Source organism: Mauremys reevesii, linkage group 1, assembly GCF_016161935.1.
Source record: "Mauremys reevesii isolate NIE-2019 linkage group 1, ASM1616193v1, whole genome shotgun sequence".
Lineage (NCBI taxonomy): Eukaryota > Metazoa > Chordata > Testudines > Geoemydidae > Mauremys > Mauremys reevesii.
The window spans coordinates 124,476,650-124,499,535 of record NC_052623.1 but is presented as its reverse complement, the minus strand read 5'-3'; the positions used below and the strand labels follow the sequence as shown (position 1 = coordinate 124,499,535).

The 22,886-nt window shown below is 41.3% G+C and overlaps 1 protein-coding gene across 5 annotated transcripts in view; it reads right to left on the bottom strand.

The window, feature by feature from the left end:
* Positions 1-22,886, bottom strand: part of GABRG3 (gamma-aminobutyric acid type A receptor subunit gamma3) — a 530,126-nt gene that overhangs the window by 420,770 nt on the left and 86,470 nt on the right. The window lies entirely within an intron of this gene.

The window sequence follows — 22,886 nt, the reverse complement described above, 5'->3', positions numbered from 1 at the left end:
TTTCCAAATGCAAACAGATGGGCATCATGCCAAAAGTACTGAAGGTAAAAAATCCATTATAATCAACATATCACACAGACTATGGTGAGAGATTATGCCACACAGTTCCAAAGAAACTGTTGAACAACCTGATCAACATCCTATACAACAAACAGGAGAAGATCAAGAATGAGCTCAAAACTGGAGACTCTCATAAAAAAACAACCTTCCACACAAACTTCCTCGTTGATGTACTTTACAAAAACTAGACAAACCATTTACAACACACATTTTGCTTCTCTACAGAGGAAAAAGGACACTAAACTATCAACCACACAACAGAAAAACTAACCCAGGAACCAATCCCTGAAACAAACCCCGTTGCCAACTCTGTCTGCATATCTATTCAAGGCACATCATCATAGGACCTAACCACATCAGCCACACCATCAGGGGCTCATTCACCTGCACATCTACCAATGTGATATATACCATCATGTACCAGAAATGCCCCTCTGCCATGTACATTGGCCAAACCGAACAATCTCTATGCAAAAGAATAAATGGATACAAATCAGACATCAAGAATTGTAACATTCAAAAACCTGTAGGAGAGCACTTCAATCTCCCTGGACACTCAATAACAGACTTAAAAGTGGCCATTCTTCAACAAAAAAACTTCAGAAACAGACTTCAATGAGAAACAGCAGAGATGGAATTAATTTGCAAACTTGACACCACCAAATTAGGCCTGAATAAAGACTGGGAGTGGCTGGGTCACTACAAAAAATAATTTTCCCTCTGTTGACACTCACACATTCTTGTCAACTGTTGGGAATGGGCCACATTCACCCTGATTTAATTGGCCTCATTAGCCCTGACCCCATCCCCACCCCCCACTTCATAAGGCAACTCTCATCTTTTCATGTGCTGTATATTTATACCTGTTTACTGTATTTTTACTCCATGCATCTGATGAAGTGGGTTATTGCCCTTGAAAGCTTATCCCCAAATAAATTTGTTAGTCTCTAAGTTGCCACAAGAACTCCAATGTGGATAATAGTACTTTCTGTGGCTCCTGTGAGGCAGGGCTGACTTTATTAATGTTTGTAAAGCACTGAGATTCTCAGAAAGAAAATATTAAAGAAGGGCAAAATATTTTATTATTGTTAATTTAAAATTGTCAACATTGAGATCGATTCATAAATATTTTAAACCAAAAGTAACATTAAGCTCCACAGGTTTTCCAGGTCTATATAGATCCACTCAAATAGTTTAGCATTACCTGAATAAATCTTGTTTTCCAATGCACTGGGACATGATATCCATTGAAAAAACACACTGATTACATTTTCCAGTGTAAACAGAAACCTTTTCATCTGTAACTAGCTAAAGCCTTGTTTCAGATTTTTTTGTCGTACTTGGGTACTATTTAGCAATATACTCAAACTCTCTGCCCAAATTATTAGTAATGTTGAGCAATACCCCATGGTAGAAACAAGGAATACAAAATGTCAGTCGCATGGGCCTTAAACCAAACGAATAGCATATCTGTATCGCTAAGGCCTCAGTCCTGCAAATGCTTATAAATGCATGAAGCCACTAGGACCACTCATTTGCTTGAAGTCAAATATGTGCCTGATTGTTTGCAGGACTGTTTCCTAAGCCTGACTTTTCTCCAATTTCTCCCTTCTCCCCAATTGCAGAGGCCAATTTATATTTATATATTTAGACTGAGTGACCAGCAAGGGATATTTTTTTTAATAGGCTTGTGTCTGTTTTTTTGTTTTCCTGTGAGGTATAATTAAGCTTTGTTGTTTTCTTTTTAAATAAATTCTACTTGCTTATTATGTTACTTTTATCAGTAACGTCAAGCTTGGGTTCCCGAAGTTTGGTGGAAAAAAATGTGAGGGCTTCCACGCACATTTACTCCAAAACCTTAACTGAAGGGACACAGCTGCTTGAATCTTTAGCAAAAATTTCCTTCACCCATAATGTTAGCTAGCTATTAACATTAAGTAAGTGTGAACAGAACAGAACAAAACAAAAATAATGGCCCAGCTCCTCAGCAGGTACAGTATAAATCAATGTAGCATCACTCATCATCTTGCATGAACATATACCAGTTTAAACCAGCTGATGATCTGATCCAGAGAATTCTGAATAGTTGACTAGAAATCCCCTCCTCACTCAGTTACTTAACTTTCAAACTCCTGGTTCTTTCAATGTAATTTTTGTGTTAGTTTTTCAGTTACCATAGAGTCTTTCGGAGCAGATAAAACCTGAATTTCTAATGTGAAAAACAACATCACACTGGGCCTCCCTTATAAATCATAAAGAAGAAAAAAATAAAAAGGACACAGGCCCCATATTTATTTTTGACTTTGTAGGTTATCTTTAACATTGCTGGATGGTTTCCTAAGTGGGATATTATTCTGTTACTCCTAACTTACTATAGAGGTTATTCATCTCAGTGACCCATAATTATTGTAGGATGAAATGATAAAAGAGATTCCAGAAAACTAAGGGCACTTTCTTCAAGAAGGCTCCAGGATTCAGTTATTACTATGGTAACATGCATTTATTCCCTAGCATTTCCTTTCTCTTTTTATCTCTTACTCACAGCATCAGAGGGTGAAATTTTATAGCAATCTCTTCACAAGCTCAAGCTTTGGATTCGAAAGTCTTAGCCTAATGCTTGATTACTATCATACAGCTATACAAATTATCAGGCATGAAATAGCAATTCATTCTCAAACTGGTGAGAACAGCCTACCAGATTGTATACAGAGAAATTTTAGGAAATTGCAAATACATTAAGCCTGCTGGGACATTGTTCAAGAACTTTTGTTGCATTGGGCAGATACGGATGTGCAAAAACGTTACTTTGTACTGTAGGCATTATGAGAGGATGAGGATAGACTTTCAAGTATGCCTAGAAGTTTAACCATAACAAGTGTCCAAGCACAAGGCAGGTGGGGGGGAGTAAGACTCATGAACTGAGGGATTTTTGAAGCAGCACTTTGGAGTTACCATGCAACTCTCATTAAAATGAATAGGATGTATTTGATTAGACCACCACACTCCATTGCAAAATATATAACTAAAGTGGCATAGGCAACAGAGTGCCAACCTTTCCCATATATGATGCTTGTCAAATTATCTAATTATTGAAGCAATGTTTTCCAAGACTTTTACACGAGCCTAAATGATGATATATACACTTCTTGAAGTCTGCGTGAACTAAAGGGACTTGGTGAACCAATGCCTATCAGTAATCAAATATGACTGATGCCATTTTTGTTCTGGTACCCAAGAGTGGCCTTCTTGGGGAGATGAAAGTCAGACTTTGCTTGAGAATGGACAGTGTCCCCCATACCATCTGCTAACTCACAAATTTTCCCTGCCTCCTGCCTCCGCACATATGCCACAGGGAAGACAGGCAAGATGGGTAAGTTGTTGCATGTCTGAATTTATTAACAATTCAAGATTGTCAAATAACATGTTCAAATGAAATTATTTAATCAAAGATGATCAGAGTTCAATATAACACTATACAGAATACAGAAATAACAGATACATTACCACCCCAACAGTAAGGAATAGAGCTGGCCTCTGTGTCTCTCTCCTCTTTAACTAGTGGGATGCTGTCAGTCTGCACTCCCCAACTAGGGTTGCCAGGCATCCATTTTTCAACCAGGCCGTTAAAAGTCCTGTTGGCGGTGCAGAGGGGGCCTGGGGCTTAGGCAGGCTGCCTGCCTGCCCTGGCTCCATGCGGCTCCTGGAAGTGGCCTCCAGGTCTTTATGACCCCTAGGCACATGGGCAGCCAGGGAGGCTCTGTGCGCTGCCACTGCCCTGAGTGCCAGCTCTGCAGCTCTCATTTGCTGGGGACCATGACCAATGGGAGCTGTGTGTGGGAGAGGGGGGCGGTGCCTGTGGCCGCTAAGGTAACATCCAGAGCCGTCCCAGCCACCCATGCACCTAGGGGCTGCAAGGACCTGGCGGCTGCTTCCTGGGAGCCACGGTAAGCACTGCCTGGATCCCGCACCCCTCCCACACTCCAACCCCCTGCCCCAGCCTGGAGCCCCCATCCCCCAACACCCTTCCCCTGCCCAGAGCCCACACCTGCACCCCAAACCCCTCATTTCTAGCCCCACCCAGAGCACACACCCCAGCTCAGAGCCCATACCCCCCCCACACGCCAACTTCCTTCCCCAGGCCAGAATCCTCTCCTGCACCCCAAACCCTTCATTTCTGGCCCCACCCCAGAGCCCACCCCCCCAGATGCACCCCAGCCTGGTAAAAGTGAGTGAGGGTCCGGGAGAGTGAGTGATGGAGGGAGTGAGAATGGGTCGAGTGGGGGCAGGAGCTTGGGGAAGGGGCAGGGCCTCGTGGAAGGGGCAGGGGAGGGGTAGAAGCATGGGTGTTTGACTTTGTGTGATTAGAAAGTTGGCAACCCTATCCCCAAACTAACTCTCAAGCCCTCTGTCTTTCCTAGGGTGTGAGACAAATAAATTCCTTTTTTGGAGGGAAAATTGCTTTCCCATGACTAATTTCACTGTGTTACATATGGAAATTCTTTTATGGTATCTTTAGATTACCTGGTCAATAAGCTAAAGGAATTCTAATACAGTCATTATCATGGACAGATGTGAAACTGGCAGTTCTTAATTAGTTAAGTCATTTTTTCCAATGGATCCTTATTTCATCCATTACAGATAACATCTGCAATAACAAATTCCTCATATCAATCACAGAACATAATTAGATCAGAGGCACCTCTTATCAATCACCCACTCTTGTTTAGACCATATTTCTGTAGACACTTTTTATTAGTTTTCCCTAGACATCTATATTGCCACAAACATGGAGGCACCAGCAATAATGATGTATAGCTCAATAGTTGATCACATGAAGTTCCTGAATTCAGGTCAAGAATCAACACTTTAGGCCTTAAAATTCAAACACACTCTTTGCTAATATCATAAAGATTCTGGGAGAACAGTTAATGTGCAAATGAATTTAACATACAAGGAGAAGAGGACAAAAAAAAGTTAATATTTACTAACAAAGTCAATGCCAGGGGAGCGTGCCAGGCATGGCAGAGACAAGCCAAATGTGTGGGGGGTTAAGAAGAGAGGAGACACTGTACATGCCCTGTGCCTCCTGGAAGGGGAAATCCAGGCCAGACTCAAACAAGTCAGTGCTAGTGGATGTTTATTAGTATTATACCTATTATGGCAATGCCTAAAAATGTCATTGAAGGATCAGGAGCCCATTGGGTTAGGCACTATACAGACAAGAGGAGGCAATCCCTGACACAGGGATCTTACAATCTAGGTGTCAGACAGGGTGTATTGGATGGGCAACATATATAGGAGGACTTGGAAGGGCAAGGCTGCAAAATGAAGAGAGTGTTGCCCAAAAACTCAGGCTAGGGCCATTGGATCCAGTGACCTTCACACCCCATCAAGAGTGTTAAGCAGAGCTCAGGATTTATCTGGGATAGGGGCTGGTGTGACAGCTACAGTGTGGCTGCACAGACATCCCACGACCAGCCTGCAGACTGGAATAAAATCTGCCCTCCCCAAATCTATTTCATGCCCTGCCCCAACCCTAGTTACTTTGTGCAAACAGGATAATCTTTCCTTTGTAAGTGGCTTCTACAAGGAATATTACCTGGTGACAGACTGTTTGTTCTCCCATGCTATTTAGGTATTTGCTATTTACTAGCCAATACATGTGGCCATAAACTATCCTAGGCAGTATTGGGTCCATAGAAAGGATGCAGATAATCAATTTTTAAGATTGAGTTAACCCCATCTAAAATAATGTTTTTATAGCTAGCAAGCCTTTAACTGTATCCTGGTACCAATGAGAAACTGTTCATTCTTTGGTGGTTTATCACTATGAAAAACAAGTTATTTCTAATGAATATAGATATTTGCCAAAATTGTGTTCACTTCTAAATGTGTTCTTTTTCTGATGGACAGTATTGTGACACTGAGATCAGTCTTAGAGGAGGGAAAAGCAAATTGGTCAAACCTTCCTAGCTTCCCAAGGGCAAATTGTAAAATCTTTGAATGTGAATTTTTCAGCAATATTTCCTTGTTCCTAATTTCCCCTCCATATCTGAGTCTGCATTTCCCCCATTGTTATATTTTGACATTATGTAGTGTGATAAACTCAGGACAGACAGCTGCAAGGGAGGAGTAGGAATCAGTCCCAGAGGGTTAAAAGGCCCTCCTCCTTATCAATTGGGAGGCAACTACAGGTCAATCAGGTTCAGCTGAGAAAGGGTTACCAAGGTAGCAATTAGAATCAGCTGAGGGGAGCTACCTGAGGTTAATTAGAATCAGCTGATTCCAACTTAGGGCTGCCTGAGACCTTTTTAAACCCTTCCCTGGGAGGGGAGGGGAGCTCAGCTTAGCTGCCAGGAGCAGCAAGACAGTGAGTCTCACTGGGAGGAGAGGCAGTACTCTCCCACAAGGGAGTAAAAATACTCTAAACAGGACTGGTGGAGATATGAGGAACAGACTTCCCCTGTGTCCCAAGGGGGACTGCATTACCCAAGCCTATCTCACCAGGGCTAAAAGCAGCAGAGGCTGGGGAGACTGAGAAGGTGCCTTGCCACAGTAGTTTTGTTTGTTTGCTAATGTAGATATAAAGTGTAGGCAGCAGCTACCCCCAAAGAAATAAAACAGTCAGGGAGACACTCATGTACAGTAGCTTTTTTTGGTGCTGATATACTTGGCTTCCAGAAAGAAGTGCATCACAGCTGTCTACATACACTTTTCAAGGTAAAAGACATATTCAGATAAGACAGAATTGGAGCTAGAATATGCCACCTAGGTCATGCTTCCATTGTCTAACTGTAGTATTTTTTTCTGCTTTTGATGGTTTTATTTCTGCTCTGGCTGCTGATAGGCATGCAGCTTGGAGGAGCCAGGATGCAGGTAGATGATGTAAGGGCATAAGGTTGGGCTCTCACTCTCTTACTTCCTTATGTGGGTGCCTAGTCTTAGGCAGAAGACGGCCCTTGACAATTTGGCATGAAGGGCTGGAGTTAATGCAGAGCTTATATGTTGAAAGATCAAGTACAGAAAGCTTATGGAATTCCCAAAAATCAAACTTGCTCCTATGACATTCACTTAGCCACATTACAAACCTTTGCTATTTGCTGGAATAGCACTTTTTAAGAAACTCTACTAAAGTCTGTCCAAAAGGGTGGGGGAAAAAAATTGCCAAAAAATCAAATTTAGGAATTGCCATAAATTTTAATCACAACCTTTTTTTCATGGAAAAAAGTTAAAATTTTGAAAATTCTCAGTCAGTGCTAGATATTACATTTTAACAAGAAAAAAAAGCATTATACATATGCAATACATCCAATTTAATATTGTTGGTGCAACCTTTTGAAATATCCTGATTACAGACCACTAGGGTAGTTCTATATAAACAGTGTAGGAATATTCATTTATTTGCAATAAATCAGTGGCAGGGAGAGGTCATTGAAAAGAAAGAAATAAAGAGCTATTGGCCTCAGAGGGCTTCTAAGCTCCTCTGGCTCTAACAGTGGAGTTTACATTCTTTGGTTTTGGACCTATATACTATAGGCTCCATAGCCACACTGAGTCTCTGGTATTTTTCAGCAAGAGAACCCTTCTGAAATTAAAGCATAATCATGAATGCTGTCCAGTACCCAAGTTTAAGTGAAAGCAATTAATGAACTCATTGCTGACATCCTAGGTAACTTCTTTTTTTAATTGGGAAACAGGATATTTACATTTAGATTACATTTTGCTAGGAAAGGTGTATAGGTCAAACAGTAATTCTTTCCCTGATCTTCCAATGTGTTGAGTATTCTCCATTCTCACCAGCTTCTGTCCAAGTTGAGGGTGTCCAGCAACTATCAGGATTAGGCCTCCTGTGAGTAAAATGAATTTAAACCCTGCAGACAATTGACAAAGTGTTTATTATGCAGCACGAGGAGCCTATCAGTCTTCCAAAAACACTTGTGCCAACCACTTTTTCTGCTAGGCCTCGTTTTCCCAGCAGATTTGGAAGAGGTGGAATGATTACTTGGAATAGTAAGTAACCAGATAATTATAAGAATGACTGACACCTAGATATGTTTCTGGGATTTTTCTAAGGAAACTAAATTATATAATTTAAGACAATGAGTGATCAACAGGTGAAAGTAAAACTTCAGGAGTGCTTCATTAGTGCCTTCCAGTGAGAAGATTTCAAAAGAGAATGAATTAAAGCTGGAGAAAACAGAAAGTGGGAAGAATGAAGATTAAATCGGAAAGAATGAAAAATGAAAAATACTTTTGACAAAACAAGAGCAGAACAATCCAATTTACCCTGGAAATCAATAGAAAAACCTTTGGGTTATAATTTTAGATGATTTTCTGGACAGAGTGCTATCAGTGAAAGAAGAGTGTCAAATAAATAGGGTCTTCAGTCCTAATGACCCAGGTTTAGAAGGAAAAATAAGGGTGCAATTTAGTGTGAGCACTGTGAAAGTGTGGTAGCTCAGGTAATTAAAGAACAAAAGAAAGCAACATATTCTTCCTATCAAATCTAAACTAGGCTTAATTGATTTTCACTGTAATTGACATTTCTTATTACAGTGCCTAGAGAGAAGGCATGTAACTTTGACTTGATATACTATGTAAATACATTGCATTGTTGTTACTTGTTCAGCATTCCGTATGGACCTGATTCCAAGCCTAGTGAAGTCAGTTGAATTATTTCCAAAGCACTTCGGATTAGCCCCATCTCTGTTCTGTTAGAGATTATTATTATTGATGGTATTAGGCTATTAAACAGAGCCCACAGTTTGGAAAGTGCATACATATCTCTGACCTACTCACATCATATATTGCACATCCCAATCAGGAGCATGCAAATGTGCATTCATTCTCTCTCACACTTCAGAACATATGGTCTAAAACTTCCCAGGCACTGAGAGGACAGAAGACCTACTATCAGCTTTAACTATGTATTACTGGGGCCCTACCAAATTCACGGCTATGAAAAACATGTCATGGACTGTGAAATCTGGTCTCCCCCCATGAAAACTGGTCTTGTGTGTCCTTTTAGCCTATACTGTACAGATTTCATGGGGGAAATGAGTGTTTCTCAAATTGTGAGTCTTGACCCAAAAAGGAGTTGCATGGAGGGGGGTCGCAAGGTTATTATAAGGAGGTTATGGTATTGCCACCCTTCTGTGCTGTCTTCAGAGCTGGGCAGCGGGAGAGTGGTGGCTGCTGACTGGAGCCCCCTTCTGGACCCTGAACCCCTCATTTCTGGCTCATCCCAGAGCCCACACCCCCTCCCTCATCTCAACCTCCTGCCCCAGCTCAGTGAAAGTGAGTGAGGGTGGGGGAGAGTGAGGGACTGAGGGAGGAGGGCTGGAGTGAGTGGGGGCAGGGCCTCGGAGAAGGGGCAGGAGCAAGGGTGTTTGGTTTTATGCAATTAGAAAGTTGGCAACCCTATGTACATCTTTAATTCTCACAACATTTTGAAGATAAGCAATATTATAGTGCACTGTATCTCATTTGTCCCTATATTGTTATACTGAATGATGTAAATTCCAGTAGTTTCAAGTGGCCATAATACAGCAGCATTTATTTACCTGCAGCTGGCCTTTGAACTTCTTAGGTTTTGGTGATTCATTAATAAAATGTTAAAATTATAAAACCAAAGGAGCAAGAGCTCATATTAGAAACATGTATATGATGCCATCCTTTGATGTTTAAATGCATTAATTCTACCATTCTTGCTCTATCAAAGCAGCAGAGGGGTTCTAGAACAAAGCCTGTATGGGAGAAACAAAACGATTTCAGAAGCCATGCTGCAAAATCTTCCTCCTAAGCTAATAATCAGCACTTTGTCACATAGTTCAACTGAAAAAGCACTGGCCCACAAAATGCAATAAGAGTACAATTCAGCAGAATTAATAGCACTAAGTGGGCATTTTCGATTAAAGTCATTCTGTTACAAAGCTCTTAGACATGATTTCCACACATGGAACAACCACCATTTTCAAGTTCAATATCAAATTCATTACCACCACTCCCTAAAGGAATCTGCAAAATGAATCAATGACATAAAAAGTAAAGTCTTCCAGATGTTCCTTAGTAGCTCTTAAAAAGGATAACATTTTAAATTAAAAAAAACCCTTGATTTCTATTCTGTTATTGATGATTTTTTTATTAGAATAGTACCTGCAGTTGTAGTAAAATAGGAAAAAAAATAGAGGGTGTTCAGTTTTCCTGGTTCATAGCATAATCTGATCATCATCTGGGATCTGGAAGAAATTCTCTATCCTCAGCACCCCCCCCCCACACACACACACCCCACCACTCCTTCCATGATTTCTGTCATACCTCCAGTCATGACATGCTTGCATCCGATGAAGTGGGTATTCACCCATGAAAGCTCATGATGCAAAACGTCTGTTAGTCTATAAGGTGCCACAGGATTCTTTGATGCTAAGTATGGTGATTCTTATGCTTTTATTTTTCTCTAATTATAGACTCAGTTCCAAACCCCAAATAACACTTTTTCTCCCCACCTCTCCTTATTGGGTGTCTAGGGTTATGTACAGACATCCAACTGATTTTTTTTAATTAGACTGGTGTACTGATACCAGAAAATGGGTCTGATCATCGTCTCCCATGTTAAAAGTAGGGGCCGCTGGGGATGAAATCTATGCAAGGAATCCATTGCAGAGAATTCCCCGCATTGTTCTACTACTGGGAAATGCCAGCTTTGTCTCCCCTCAGACTAAGGGAAGGACATCTTCAAACCTTCTGGATCATGGAGAGCTTCTGTGGAAGACCACAAACATCCAGGAGAGGACCTGTGTCCCCACACTGGCTCTGGCCCTTAGTAAGGCCTCTCCCAAAGTTTCCTGACAGGACCATCAGTGGATGACATGAAAAAAGTAACACAGACTGGAGATCCATTTCATTTTTGCAGTATGTTCTACAGGGTCTCAGACTGGAGACAGCACTTATCCCCTTGATTCTGTCCCCTTCCTCCATAACCTTTCCTGTCTGGTCCACCCAGGTTTTTGCCCGGATGCAGCACAGACCCTGGATGCTCAGAGTAACCTCTGCAAGATCCAGGGTAGAGCAATGGTTTTGGGAAGCTGCTGAGCCCCCTTTCTTCCATAAGGAAAGCAGCAGACCCATTTGTTGAAGAGAACACATGGTGGGAGGGGAGGAATGATCTGTCCCAGAGATTTTTATCACTTAGTTTTGACTTAGGCTGAAGAAATGCAGGGCTTAGGGCTTGTCCTCTTATAGGAAACAGTTTTCACAAGCTCATATACTGGGAGTGTAACAGCTGCAACAGGTTTTTTATAACAGAAACAAGCCATAACTGCCATAAAGGCCTCCAGCTTGCATGTTCAACCTCCCTACAGCGTTATTCCATTGATTACCTCCAACTGGCTTGCCCTATGTCATTTCATTTAAAAAGCCTCAAAGGTGGCAGCTAGATTGCTCCATGTGCCCCCTTGCTGAGCCAGGAACAACTGATCACATCTAGAGCCCAGTTCCTCATTTCTGAGCACCTTATGAAGGCACATACACCAGTGCAAAGTGGATACCAAAGGCTACCCTTCTGATCTAGTAACCTTCTGCACCCTCCTTGCACAAGTGTCAGTGACTACATAGGGGGCAAAGGAAAAGTTTATTGGGCCCCTACTGTATGCACCTTTTAAACAGCCTCCCTCTAAACACGCACTTTTAAAAATGAAATTAAGTGTCTTGTGTTGGGAGTCCTCTGAGACCTTTTCTACTTGGCTTATCCAGAATACCTTGTCCATTTCTGAGAGAACATTGCATTCAGTTCTCAGGGATCCAAAAATTCAGTTAGACTTCAGCTCGTCACTCAGGTTACTTTGTTAGGCATGTAACAGCTCTGTGCCCACACTGGCCAGGCCCAGGTACAAGATGAAACAATTCCAAATGATTTTGCACACTACATAGTTTCTATACATTATTCCTAGCTGCTAACATCTATATTTATTAAATCTAATTGGTCTGGACATTTTACGGATCATGTAAGGGCCAATCATTTTGCAGATTGTGTAAGGACCAATCATTCATGTCCTCATCTTATCTACATTTCAAGCTTATCAGTTCAGGATGTTCCCACTTATCTCAACTAGCCCAAGGACCCAGCTCCAGCACACAGCCTGTCACACCCTTGTTTACAGTTTAAGCTTGCACTCAAATCAGGGTATATGCAAGTTTACTCATGCCCAACAAGATCTATGCCCACATCACATATTTCATATAATTTCTGATTATATGGACTTTATTCAGTCCTTATTTAACAAAATGTCCTGTGATGGGGTACACTACCTATCTGGAGTTTTGAACTGTGTGGAAGGAGTTCCTAACATAGAATTCTGAGGTTCAGCTGGGGCCAGGGGCACACATCGGATAGTAACACAATAACATGGACCCAAGGTTTGGGTTTGGTGCAAGGACTGGTAACATCATTAAAAAAAAAGGTAGTGAAATGTTAGCTTGTGATACCCCTGAAGGAAATGAGTGGCCCTTCTAAAGGAGAAGGGCCACTCATATACACAGGTATCCTGATAACAAAAAAAAAATGGAAAAGACCAATGTGAAAAAAAAAGTACTTGACAGTTTAGTTGACATTTGACAAAGAACTGTATTATATATAACATTCCCTTAAGGTGATGGGAAGCACTGGAATTATGTCAGAGTCTATCAAAACGGAGTCTCATAAATTCAAGTACCAAGTGGTGGGAGATCAGAGTAAATGGAAATAGGACTCTTAGTTTTTACCTGCGTAGAGGGAAAACTGGAAACTTAAACTGGGGGGTCTTAATAACCATCAATCAGTTACACAGCAATGTTTTATGGTAACATTATCAGTGTATGTCTACACTGTGATGAAAGATTAACAGAGATGTGGATTTTTCATCAAAGGGTAGACATACACGATGAGACCCAGACAGTTGTGTGTTTATACACAAGTCCATATTTGTATTCCTCTGAATATAAACAGTATTAGGTAATTTTACAAAATTAATTCCTTAAATATAGGCTTCAATAGGAGTCTGCTGTATTACAATACATTCTTGTATGCACATTTGAAAGAAAACAATGCAGACACTTTAGTCTGCAAAGCTTCATTTATTATTCATAATATTCTGTTGCCTGGGTTCCCAGGTAACAAGTGCAGAAAATACATCAGGAGTGTCACAGTGAAAAGAAACTCTGCTGCAGCACAGGTTTGAAATACATGCCTCTCAAACTCATGGTAACATTTCTAAAAGTTATAAAAGGAATTATACACCTGAATGCCAAGCCACAAGCATTTCTTAATTTGAAAGCATCACATTAAGCTTTTATTACTAGGATATTTATTTTATGAAAAGTAGTATTATTGCTCTGGCTTTCCATGATGTGAGATGGTGAGCTTTGCAAAGTCAGGAATTCCATGAGGTTTTAAAGAGAAAGCTATTATATACGGGTAACTGACATTTGTCTTTTGAATTCTGAGGTAATTATCCTTCAATTTTACGGACATTTCTTGCTACGGGTAACCCCCTTTAACATTTCTAGTTTTCCTGTATTATGCATCTGCTTGTGGATATTTTAAATTCCTCTCAGATATCTACTTTCTGTCTACTCTGTGAATTGTTTCTTAACATTCCTTCCTTTCACTGTACCTCAGAATGGTTGTGATCAAACTAAACAATTGTATTGTCCCATAACTACACTTTAATTCTAACTTCACTACATTATTGCTCAATTCAAAATCTAGCACAATTGCTTCTAACCTATACCAGCAAATCTACATGAGTTAAAGCTTCTTTCAAATACTCTGCAGCCAAGGGTTTTTAGAGGTGGAAATTGATTTAATATCAAGCGACTATAAAGCACCTTTCAGCCCAAAGACATACCAAGGCAGTTAATATTTTACACTTTAAAGCACTTGGGAAATCTCTTCAGGATCAAAGAGGTGCTTTATACATGTACAGTGTTAAGTGGCAGCTTGGTGCTACAAGCCACATCTACATGGGGGGGCTACTGGAGTAAGGAGTGCTATGACACTCAGGATTGCAGTAAGAGGAGTACACAATGGAGGGCTATTTCCAGCACTAAAGATCACACAATAGGTGAATATTTCAAGGAAACTGATTCAGATGGACTCAGACATGAATTAACAGCCATCTTAGAATTAATTGCATTTCCGCTGAACAATAGTTAAAGTTTTAATTCAAATGTAATTATGCCACAATAAAGTATTTTAGAGTTTAGCCACAACCATCCTGAGTTACAGTCAAAGAGCAAGAAGCAACTTTAAAATAACTGCACCTGGCATCCCAACACTGTCTCAAAATTTGACTATAATAAGATTCTATTTCTTTAAAGCTGCTTAAAAAGGAAGTAAAAGGAGGCTTTTATAAATCACAAATTTATCTCCCAGATTTTCGACCTGTCCTACTCGCTCTCATTGTCATCCCACCTTAACATTCTAGTAAATTGGGGCAGGAAGGGACTTGTCTCTTTTGTTTGCAAGTAAAGTACCTTGCAGCCCATGGCACTGAAAATGATAATTAAGAATACGCATAGCAGGTGAAATGACAAGTTTTAGCCTATCTGCAGCTGAGTCCTTGATGCCCAATACACTGAAGCACAAATGGTCTTGCATAACACTGCTAGGAAATTAGCCTGTTCTCTCCCATCTCATGTGGCAGAATAGATGTTAATTAATAATGGCACTTGTCTAACAGATGCCTAACCTGTTACCTTTATCCTGGAATTAGCTGGCCCTGTATGCACTGCACACCTTGCCTTCTAAACCTTACTATCCTTATTATCCCATAGAACAACAGTCTGATACAGCTGTTGGTTTAAGAAGCTTGTTAAGGGCTAGCTGTTTAATTCCTACATTAGAGAGATGCCCAAATATACAACCAGGAGCAGTATCAATGCCAACCATCAAGGAGTCACACTCAGTCTTTTAGACTCATTATTCCTTCAAGTTGGTGGGTACAAAGCTAGGTTGTTATCTTAACCCCAGGTGTCTTAAAATTATTCTTGGAAGCACATTTGATCTGCAGCGTAGGCTCCTGCAACAGACTTTCTACTGTTGGATGTATGTCTCCAGAGAAGTAGCCTTTGGTATATTGATGCTATTACTGTGATAACAAGAGGAATGTCCTGAAATTGTAAGGGGCTTTCTGACTGTGTGGGGTTTTTAATTTGTCTGTTAGATCAGCATTGCTACTAAACAAAAAGTGCTGTCATATTACTACCTAAGAGAACAACCACACAGGCACAGAAGATTGGAATCTGTCAGCAGGAAGAGAGGAAGGGGTTTAGGTGGAGCTCTAGAATGATCTACTGCTCCTTCAGACAGTAATTACATACACAGCCAGATAAGGAATTCAGCAACTTAAGTGAAATTCACTAGGATAAACTTAATTTATGGCTCTGTAGGTAAGGGACTAGTGAGATGGGTGATAGCTTTTTTTGGGGGGGGGAACCACAAGGACAGGCTAAAGGCTAATGTCTCTGGAAAGGGTAGATATAGTCAAGAAAACAATTATGGGAGGAAAAAGTAGGAAGCAGAGAATAATATTTAAGATTGATGCTTGGCTATTTTGTACTGCTTCACATCACTAGCAAATCAGATGCATGGTACCAATCACTTTTAAAATAAATTTGGTTAGCAGTGAACCCACAAATGATTCCAGCTGACTTGGAACCAATACAGATTTACTCCCTTCTTTTGCCATCTCATGCTTCCATTCATTACTCACTTAAAATGATCTGAGTGGTTAGCCCTTAGTGCCAGATTTAAAGATGTTACTTAGTACTTAACTGTCACGGAGCATTCCAGAGGCCAATAACGATCTCCATTCTGGATCTCAAAGCACTTTGCAAATGAGTATTAGTACCAGTCTCCCTGGTAAATAGACAGGGAGACAGGAGCATACAGACATTAAGTGACTCATCCAAGATCACAAAGCAGGTCAGCTCCAATGTTGAGAATAGAGCATTGTGCTCTATCCATTGGGCAACAGTGCCTCCCTACTTGTAGGTATGATGCACCTACTGCAATAAGCATACCAAGTACAGTTTGTCCTGACACCCCATTGACTTTAACTGAATACCACAAAATTACCATATTTGAAAACATGGAAGATATGTAAAGTGATCGTGTCAACCCAATCTATGTGTCCTTATTAAAGAGAGCTGCATTGCAAATATCATATATTTATAATTACACTAGGTTTGTCCACATGCAGCAGATACATGCATATAACATCTTTTTCCCTCCCAAAGCATTGCTCCCTGGTGACCAAAGATTGATTTTAGTCAAAAAGCTAGAATGGTTCTATTTCATTATTCCTTTAATTATGTATTTGGAAACTACCTCAGACTATATTTTGGCCTTCCCCTCTTATTATCCAGATCTTGACATCTCTACTCAGTTATTAAGGTAAGACAATCATTTAGCTCAGTGGGACTTTTTACTCAGTTAATCAAAAGTTTTCTGATGACGGTATCAATTCTGTGGGATTTGGCCGGCATCAGTAACGTATATGACCCTTAGGGACAGTGAGGTTTATTTGTAAAAATTGTTTGTGTGACAGACATTGCAATCACATGCAATATCTTTAGGGACCATACTGTATTAAATCTATGAATGGTTTTATCTAGGATTGTTCTCTACTCCATGAACAAGGTTTACCACAGCTTCTACAGGAAATAAAAACACTGGTAGGGTGATTAAGGAAAGACTGAGACTAAACAACTCTAGAGACTAAACCCTTGCGTGGTTTGCATATACCAATTCACGCTGGGTTTTCCAGAGACTAGGAGACAAGGGCTTGAACTGACACAATGCCTTCTTTCTAATCCAACAAGCAAATGGGACCTTCTTTCCAGTGAGGAGGGGCTCCAGACTTTCTACAAGGACTGGGAAGGCTTTGGCCTACTAGGGCTCCATAAGACTGCTCATAGAATCATAGAAGATTAGGGCTGGAAGAGACCGCAGGAGGTCATCTAGTCCCAACCCCCTGCTCAAAGCAGGACCAACCCCAACTAAATCATCCCAACCAAGGCTTTGTCAAGCCGGGCCTTAAAAACTTCTAAGGATGGAGATTCCACTAGGTAACCCATTCCAGTGCTTCACCACCCTCCTAGTGAAAGAGTTTTTCCTAATATCCAACCTATACCTCCACCACTGCATCTTGAGACCATTGCTTCTTGTTCTGTCATCTGTCACCACTGAGAACAGCCGAACTCCATCCTCTTTGGAACTCCCCTTCAGTTGAAGGCTGCTAACAAATCCCACCTCACCCTTCTCTTCTGCAGACTAAATAAGCCCAGTTCCCTCAGCCTTTCCTCATAAGTCATGTGCCCCAGCCTCGTAATAATTTTCCTTGCCATCCGCTGGACTCTCTCCAATTGTCTGCATCCTTTGTGTAGTGGGGGCCCCAAAACTGGACGCAATACTCCAGATGCGGCCTCACCAGTGCCAAATAAAGGGGAATAAACACTTCCCTCAATCTGCTTGCAATACTCCTACTAATGCAGCCAAATATGCCGCTAGCCTTGGCAACAAGGGCACACTGTTAACTCTCATCCAGCTTCTCATCCACTGTAATCCCAGGTCCTTTTGTGCAGAACTGCTGCTTAGCCAGTCGGTCCCCAGCCTGTAGCAGTCATCCTAAGTGAAGGACTCTGAACTTGTCCTTAACATAAGAACAGCCATACTGGGTCAGACCAAAGGTCCATCTAGCCCAGTATCCTGTCTACCAACAGTGGCCACTGCCAGGTGCCCCAGAGGGAGTGAACCTAATAGGTAATGATCAAGTGATCTCTCTGCCATCCATCTCCACCCTCTGACAAACAGAGGCTAGGGACACCATTCCTTACCCATCCTGGCTAATAGCCATTAACAGACTTAACCTCCATGAGTTTATCCAGTTCTCTTTTAAACACTGTTATAGTCCTAGCCTTCACAACCTCCTCAGGCAAGGAGTTCCACAAGTTGACTGTGCGCTGTGTGAACAAGAACTTCCTTGTATTTGTTTTAAACCTGCTACCCATTAATTTCATTTGGTGGCCCTTAGTTCTTGTATTATGGGAACAAGTAAATAACTTTTCCTTATTTACTTTCTCCACATCACTCATGATTTTATATACCTTTATGTCCTTGCTGAACCTCATCAGATTTCTTTTAGCCCAATCCTCCAATTTGTCTAGGTCACTCTGGCCCTATCCCTACCCTCCAGCATATCTACCTCTCCCCCCAGCTTAGTGTCATCCACAAACTTGCTGAGGGTACAAGCCATCCCATCATCCAGATCATTAATAAAGATGTTGGACAAAACCAGCCCCAGGACCGATCCCTGGAGCACTCCACTTGATACCAGTTGCCAATTAGACATTGAGTTGTTGATCACTACCCGCTGAACCCAATGATCTAGCCAGCTTTCTATCCACCTTATAGTCCATTCAGCCAATCCACACTTCTTTAACTTGCTGGCAAGAATACTGTAGGAGACTGTATCAAAAGCTTTGCTAAAGTCAAGGTATATCATGTCCACCGCTTTCCCCATATCTACAGAGCCAGTTATTTCATCATAGAAGGCAAGCAGGTTGATCAGGTATGACTTGCCCTTGGTGGATCCATGTTGACTGTTCCTGATCACCTTCCTCTCCCCCAAGTGCTTCAAAATGGATTCCTTGAGGACCTGCTTCATGATTTTTCCAGGGACTGAGGTGAGGCTGACTGGTCTTTGGTTCCCCAGATTCTACTTCTTCCCTTTTTAAAAGATGGGCACTATATTTGCCTTTTTCCACTTGTCCAGGACCTCCCATGATCACCACAAGTTTTCAAAGATAATGGCCAATGCCTCTGCAATCACATACGCCAATTCCCTCAGCACCCTCAGATGCATTGCATCCAGCCCTATGGACTTGAGCATGTCCAGCTTTTCTAAAGTGTCCTTAACCTGTTCTTTCACCACTGAGGGCTGCTCACCTCTTCCACATACTATGCTGCCCAATGCAGCAGTCTGGGAGCTGACCGTGTCTGTAAAGACTGAGGCAAAAAAAGCATTGAGTACTTCAGCTTTTTCTACATCATCTGTCACTAGGTTGCCTCCTCCATTCATAAGGGGTCCACACTTTCCCTGACCACCTTCTTGTTGCTAACATACCTGTAGAAACCCTATTTGTTACCTTCACATCCCTTGCTAGCTGCAACTCCAGTTGTGCTTTGGTCTTCCTGATAACACCCCTGTATGCTTGAGCAATATTTTATACTCCTCCCTAGTCATCTGTCCAAGTTTCCACTTCTTGTAAGCTCACTTTTTGTGTTTAAGCTCACTGAAGATTTCTCTGTTAAGCCAAGCTGGTCGCCTGCAATATTTGCTATTCTTTCTGCGCATTGGGATAGTTTGCACCCTCAATAAAGCTTCTTTAAAATACAGCCAGCTCTCCTGGACTCCTTTCCCCCAATCAAATTAGCCTCCCAAGGGATCCTGGTGGAGTCAAAATCTGCGTTTCTGAAGTCCAGGGTCCATATTCTGCTGCTCTCCTTTCTTCCTTTTGTCAGAATCCTGACCTCGACCATCTCATGGTCGCTGCTGCCCGGGTTGCCACCCACTTCTATGGTGATTCCTGGTATGTTTAGTATGTGTGTAAAACTGCTTAATGTTTTTTTATATTTTTCTCTGTAATGCTTTTACCTTAAGAATAAATTTCTTGCTTAGAAAGAGCTGGGTGGTAACTTAACTTCTGGCAACACACTGTTCACAGCCTTCAGAGGTGCGGGACCTTTGGCAGACTGGCTTACTGGGAATATCACAGTGTAAGGCATGGAGCTGTGCAGCCTTAAAATCCTCAGTCAGAAGGGAATGGAACAAAGGGGTTTGCCGAAAGACAGGTGATGGCTGGAGATCAGACTGGGAGCTCCTGGAACAGAGTTCAAACTGACTGTGATTGCTGTAGATTAGAATATAATACAATTTGAGTTCTTAAGTCTTTCAGTGCTAGAAGACAGAAAACGAGAGCAGTAAAGTAAATTACAGAGATCATTGAAAAGAAATATCCAGTTTATCACGTTTTATCAGAACTTTTACCCAATGTAAAGTTACACCAAACATACTGTATTGCTAAAATCTCATGGTGAGCTTCTCAATATTAATGACAGTGGCAAAACAGAATAAGCAGGTATCCAGAACTTATCCTACAAGGTAAATGCAACCTATATTCTCTGACAGGTTCCCAAGTCAGTCCCTCATATTTGTTAGGAAGATAGAAAATGGCATACTGGACCAAGCCAGTGGCACAGTGTGGCCAGTATCTCTGACAGTGGCCACTACCAGATGCTCCAGAGAAAGGTAAGTTACCCTAAACTGGACAATTCTAGAATATCTTGCCCAGAGCTGAAGTTTTCTTCCTAACCCCCAAGAGCTGGCTGTTGGTTGACATGCTGAGTCATGATGTCTGAGGCAGCAGGCATGCATCTGAATTCTGCACCCTTTAGCATAGTTAGCATAATCCTGCTAGTTATGCACCCTTTAGCATAACTAGCAAGATTCTAGTTACTGTAATAGAAAATAACTTCCAAACATCTATGTTTCTGCAAATTGGCCAAACAATCTGGATTCCATGACTTGTAAAATGACCCTCTTTCCTGGAGGGATCAGTAAATCACCTAGCATCTGCCAGCAATGACCTCTGTATGCAGCCAGGTGTTCAGACAAAAGAATTTAGAAGGGTTTGGTTTAGATAAATCCCTTTCAGAAGGGGAGGTGATGAAGGAAAGGCAGAAAATTCAAATTCTTGAATAAAATGGTAACTTACCTGATGTCAACTCTGTGCCACAGGCAATAACCCAGTGGTGAACAATGAGAAATTATTCTCCAGTTGATATACACCTTGGATCCCCTTTGTCAATATGTACAAAAGAGAATGATTGTAGAGAGAAAAAACAGAGGGTTTTTTCCCTACCGAGAAATAAAGTAAAAATAAAGAGACCAAGAAGATGTTAACCACCAAAAGAGAAACCTTTTCATCTATGACATTTTATTCTCAGCCATTCAGATCTCTAACATCAATCTGTTGGGATAAGAAGAGGTCTCCAATAGCTTTTCTTACAACCAAATATTTGACTGTTGAGCAATCTGTTGAACAAATGGAAGCTTTGGGAATGTAGGCCATGATTTTCCAAAGCAATTAGTTATTTTAGGTACTAATGTGAGACACCAGAAATGGGATTGGTTTTCAGAGTGCTGAACACCCACCATCTGAAAAACCCAGCCCTTTTAAAAGGGCGCCTCAAGTCAGGCACCAGAACTGAGGCAACCAACAACAAAAACATTCACTAATCACTTTTGAAAACTTGGCCATAATATCATTTAGAACAAAAGGTCCAGATTGGAACTTGACCCCTAAGTCAACAGGAGAATGTGCTCTGCTACTTGAGCCAAACACAGCACTGCACTAACTCAAACCCTTCTTTGTAGCATTCACCCATTCTTCCTGATTCAGAGGAGCCCCTCCTCACAGCAGCTCTGTCCCAGTTTTGATTACAAAATCTGATTCGATACAGAGTCCAATTTTGATTACAATTTTGACTGAATATAGAAACTACCTTGATAAAACATTTGATTCAATGCAGAATTCCATAGCAAAGATACAACAAAATAAATCATCAGAAAGAAATGAAGTCACTGGAGCCAATGTGCTGAGACAGAGTAAATCACTAGAGGTGGTTCTGAGGAAGCTTTGATACTGATAATCACCTTATTGCTCAGCTTTCCCCAAGCCATTACATTTCATTAGGTCGTGTTTATTTTCTGCACAGTTGCAGATGGAAACGGAGGTTTCCTTTCCTGTGACCTCAGTACATCATATTATTTGTCTTCAATAAAAAAATTTAAAAAAATAAAGCCAACATTGAGTTTTCTGCAATGGCTTCAGTTAAACTCTTGCAGAATCACAAGAAATAAAATCTAACCTAAAATTTAAGTCCAGTGGCAGAACTAAGCCTATCACCATTACCTTTCATTGAGTAGGATGGCTCATACACTGCTGCTGTACTCATATAAAACTAAGAAAACAATTTGGGTCATTAACTTATTCAAGCCAATATGTTACATTGGTCATGTTCTCAGGTTGAAACCCCTGCTATCCCTTGAGTCCTACAAACTGTCTGATTCAATGTGCCCCCTATCCAGCCTGAACTGGGATACAGGTCCCACTATGCCCTCCCATGCCAGATAAATCAACCCGTTTCCCAGCTGCTGCAGCCTTTCCACAGTAGTGCACGTAGGCAGATATTGCAAAACTTTATACAGATTTAAAAAAAAAATCTAAGCTTCATGCTGGCATGGAAGAAATATCTTTGTTGTATTTTTTTTTTACCTGTGAGTGGCACTTATATACTGTGGTGATGGGTGCCTATATAAGAACCCAGATGGATTGGGTAGATTTCATTCTAACATTGTAAATCTTCCCAATCCAACCTACCTCCCAGTTGCCTCTGACCTCCCATTATCCATAACACATATACTCACCTCACCCTGCATATCCACCATGATCTGACCTGGGTCAGCAGGTCTCCCAGAAATTGCACCCATCCAACAGGCCACTCTCCCTGTGACAAATGCCTTATTTGTAAGCAGAGTCAGGATGGGCTCTGCCCTGACATCTGGTGGTGAATTGTGGGGAGTGTGGAAGGGAATTTCAGGTATTTGCATTGGCACACCCACCCCGCCTGGCATGATCCACGGCAGCCTGGGATGGTGGTTTTGACAGCTCTGGGATCCCCAGTTTCTTTGTTGTTGGGGCGGGAGGAGTGGAGTGTTGTCGCC